The sequence below is a fragment of the Helianthus annuus genome, chromosome 12 (assembly GCF_002127325.2).
Source record: "Helianthus annuus cultivar XRQ/B chromosome 12, HanXRQr2.0-SUNRISE, whole genome shotgun sequence".
NCBI classification, from domain to species: domain Eukaryota; kingdom Viridiplantae; phylum Streptophyta; class Magnoliopsida; order Asterales; family Asteraceae; genus Helianthus; species Helianthus annuus.
The window spans coordinates 98,986,450-98,991,437 of record NC_035444.2 but is presented as its reverse complement, the minus strand read 5'-3'; positions in this window follow the sequence as shown (position 1 = coordinate 98,991,437).

The window sequence follows — 4,988 nt, the reverse complement described above, 5'->3', positions numbered from 1 at the left end:
TGATGAGTTGTAGATTGATTCAGTTCTTCCTTTGATAACAATGCCCTTTTCTTGATTTGTATTTCTTCACTGCAGGTGTTCAACGTTCTTTGTTGACGGTCAAATCTGACTCAACGAAAAAAGTATTTGAAGGTAAATTTGATTTCTGGTAAATTTTGTGATGGGATATGATATACAAATTATTATCTCATGCTTTCGGCCTGGTGTAACCTTGCTTATAAAGAAGCTTCAACATAAATACCAGGTTAGTAATTTATATTTTCGTTAGAGGTGGTCTGGGTTAGTTGTATAATGGACCGAGATAGGTTCGGATCGAAACGGGTCAGTCCAAGTGGGGTTGAGCTGCAAACAACTTATTTGTAGTATTTTCTGTTTTATTGTATATTCTTTGGGTTAGGTTTTAAATGGGCCAAAATGGATTGGGTTGAATAACATGTCGAACCTTCTCTCTTGTGTCGCTTCCCTTGTTGGGTAATGGGTCAACACTGATTATGGTTGTCTTTGTTTGTCTTTGTTTCGTACGAGCTGGAACTGGCCAAATTGACCATAAAAACACTTTTTCACCTTTAAAGATAATTGATTTTATATATGAAATATGCTTATTATTATGATTTTATATATGAAATATGCTAAAGTCACTGGTTGTCGTAACTTTCTTTTCATCACTGGAGCGTCTTGATGGCTGCAAGGCGGTATGGCTGCTCTTGCAGATCCTTCAATCCTAAAACTTTTCAATTTTTATATTAGCACATAGTGCGTAGGATATGATTATACTACTAAATGGGTCAAAAGAGTGCCCCCTGAATTTTTTTTTATCATCAACATGTTTCGCTATTATGATGCTACCTCCATTTTATGTTCATTTACATATTGCATTATTTTGAGTTTTGATGTAGAAAGAGTTTGTGGAAAGAATAACATGTTCGGTGTGTTACAAATGGATATTTTGCTTTCACTGAAGTCACCGTGTGGATATGAGTGCATTGCCTTAGTTTCAGCTATTTGAGAAATGTGAGTTTCATAGTTTCATTGGATTTTGATTAGTATTTTGATGTTTTATGGACAAATTAATGAATTATACATGGCTGTATTATATTTTTATGATAAAAAGGTTGAGAAAAATTGAATCTTGGATTGAAATTTAGAATTGGTGGTGTAGGTATGCATATAAAAAGATTGAATCTTGATTGTTTTTTGTTTTTTTTTAATCTTATTTCAAAGAGTTATAAAAATAGAAAGAAAAAAAGATTGTTTTTATTTTTATTTTTATTTTTTGTCTTTATATCAAAGAATTATACACACCCATGTCATTAGTTCAAGAAAGGAAAAAAATGGAATTTTGAGTTAAAAATTACTTTTGGAGCATACCGATGCAAACAAAGTTTGCTAAATAGCTTTAATGGTTTTTCCTAAAGCGAGACGTGATGTCATCAAACAAAGTTTGCTAAATAGCTTCATTGGTTTTAAAGATTAACATCTTTTACTGATGCAAGTATATGTGATGGCCCTTTCTGGCTTTTGCAGTTAATGTTGGCTTATCACATGTTGGCAGAATGGTTCACGGATGCTCCTTGCAGGTTGTCTAAGATTCATAAAAATTAACAGATTCGAAGTCTTGGTGGCAGCGAAGTATGATGTAGTGGTTAATTGCTTCTTTATATATTGGCTTGGGGTGCTTAATCGTCTTGGTACATATTTAATTAAAATAGGGTGTTTTAGTTTTATAAGGGGATTTCTAATCAGCTTTCAATTTAGTGTTCCCCAACTTGGGTCGTGTTAGAATTTAGAGTCAGTTGAAAATGGGTCGGGCAGGCTGGGTTAAAATTCTACCTCTTTTGTAAATTATAATGTATCCTATATAACGTATGCAAAGTGAAACGATATAACTTTTGTAAAAGTGTAAGTTCTTTTAATAGCTCCCCTACCCATTCAAATTTTATATTAATAATATCGCGTCAACTGTTGATAAGCTTCTTTTAATATCGTACGGGTAATCTTGATGTGTATCTTTTTTCCGTCACGTATTGTTGGCTCAGCCGCAACGCGCGGGTTTCCCACTAGTTAAAATAGAGTCAGTACAAAATGTACTGGCGAGTATACAAGTTTGAGTAATAGTATAATAGTTTAAAACAACTCATTTCCATATGTAAATGTAACAAAATAGTTTCAACCATGCTAGTGTTCGCAGTCCATTAAGTGATAGCCCTAGTATCCCGATGCTTTGTTGTTTTCCCAAGTCTCAAGGAAAACTAGAATCCTCCTAACAATACCCCCGCGAATAATGGGGAGGTGCATCTCCTATAGCGCTACTATTGTTAAGGCGGAACTACACACCCTGGATTAAACGTCCACATAGCACAAATAGAGTACAAGAATCACAAGTTTCACATATACATAGGATAGAGTTTAGTTTCCAAAAGTCTCAAGTATCATAGTTTAATAGAATACATGTTGCATCCCAAAGTTTAAAACAAAAAGGGATCAAGTATACTCACAGTGATTGCTTAACAGATTAACTGTTATTGGATCACAGGGAGCTCTTTAGGTTTAGCTTGATTAGATTACAACAGATAAGAGTCGGGCAAAATAACAAGATTGCGCAAAGTGTTGAGTCAGTCACTGGATCGGATGGCTATCCGATCGGATTACCATTCGATTGATATGACTGTTGTGAATGAGAGACGGATTGCCATCCGATCGGATGGTCATCCGTTCGGATGGCCATTCGATCGAATGGTCGTTCGGTTCCAGTGTCATGATTCCAAATTGATACCAAGTGTTCAAGTTTCTGAAAAGTTGTAAGTGTTGAAAGGCTTCAAGAGGCATGTTACCTGATCAGATGGCAGTTCGATTGGATGGCTATCCGATCGGATTGCCGTTCGACGATCAAGTATTCAAAATTTCAAAGTGTTTAGGGTTAAGAGGCAAGTGTCGCTTGATCGGATGGCTGTTCGATCAGATGGCTATCTGATCGGATTGCCACTCGATCAAGTTGTCCTTGTCTCATTCCTAAACTTGTAAAGTTTCTAAGTTTCTATTTAAACAACGACGACATGGTACGCATTGAGACAACGGTAAACACATCAGTGTACAGCTGATCTGATCGGGTGGGAATCACCCCAGTCCGTTCAGCCGTCTGTTCGTGATGGTGCTTATGTCAGAATCCGTACTCTGGTCATCTTCTCCAGCAACAACCCTTTTCTGAACCAACTCCAGGCTAATCATTAAGTCTATAGTCCGCTTAGATCCAGATCCCACCATTTTAAGTAAAAGTTTCAAGAAAAGATGAGGATAAACATAAGTTTTAGTTGAAAAGTATAGATTTAGTAAGGATGTAGTGTAAAACATATGAAATTCCTTAGATCTGAGCTAGATCTTGACTAGAATGACATCATACAACAGTTTGGTACAAATCGCCATGATGACATCACTATCAAGAGCTCAAATCTTAGAGATTTCACGGTGAAAAGTGAGATTTCAAAGGAGAATCTTGTAGAAAATGATGTGTAGATCAAAGATGTACAACGGATCGGATGGCGGCTCGGTCGAATGGCCATCCGATCGATTGGTCATCCGATCGGATTGCCATTCGGTCAATCCCATCTTTTCCGTTTAACCATCTTTGATTCGTTTTGCGAGTTAGATTAAACGTCGCGTATTATTGGGTAATAGTATAACTAGATTATAGCATTAACACAAAAGTTTCCATAGTTTCCACCAGTGACAAGACTCCAGTCCCTCGTTCAACCAAGTCTCAAGTTTTACGAGCCTTAAGAGTCAAGCACCAAAGTATCAAGAGTCAAGAGTCTAGCTTCCAAGTATCAAGAATCATAGAATCAAGCCTCATAGAATCATAGTATCATAGCATCATAGCTTTCCATAGTGTCAAGTATCAAGAATCGTAGTTTCCAAGTATCATAGAATCATAGTCACATAGCATAACAGACTCACAAAGTTTCAAGCATGAAAAGCATCAAAAGTAACAAGTTGCATATAGTATAGGGGCTAAAAGTGACAATAGGTAAAAGTCTAGGGACGCAGGCGTTACAGTCTCCCCTCCTTTAGGAGATTTCGTCCCCGAAATCTAAGAAGAAGACTGCTCGAAGAGCTGCGGATACTTGGTCTTCATCTCACTTTTCAGTTCCCAAGTAAATTCGTCGCCACGCTTTCCTTCCCATCGAACCTTGACTATGTGAATTTTGCTGCGCCTTAGTCGCTTGACACCCTGATCCATGATTTCGACCGGTTTCTCCACAAAGTGTACAGCTTCGTTGATTTGCAAGTCTTCACGGGGAACCTGCAATTCCTCGTCGGCTAGGCATTTACGTAGGTTGGATACCTGGAACACTGCATGCACATTGTTTAGTTCCTGTGGCAGGTCGAGTTTGTACGCCACCTTACCAATCTTCTCTAGTATCGTGAAAGGACCCACATAGCGAGGAGCGAGCTTTCCCTTCTTACCAAATCGAACTACTCCCTTCCAGGGAGATACCTTGAAAAGGACTCGGTCACCAACATCAAATTCCAGAGGCTTGCGCCTATTTTCAGCATAGCTCTTTTGTTTGCTCCTAGCCTTGATCAAGTTATCACGGATCTGAAGAATCTTATCCGTTATCTCTTGAATGATTTCAGGGCCAGTAAACTGCTTGTCACAAATCTCATGCCAGCTGAGAGGAGATCAACATTTGCGGCCATACAAAGCTTCGAAAGGAGCCATCTGAATACTGGAATGATAGCTGTTATTGTACAAGAACTCAAACAATGGTAAATGTACATACCAGTTACCACCAAAGTCGATGACACATGAACGGAGCATATCCTCTAGGGTCTGAATAGTACGCTCGGTCTGTCCATCCGTTTGAGGATGAAAGGCCGTGCTAAGATTCAAATGAGAACCCATAGCGGATTGAAAAGTTTGCCAAAGACGTGAAGTAAAACGACCATCACAGTCTGAGATTATGTCAAGAGGTATGCCATGACGACATATG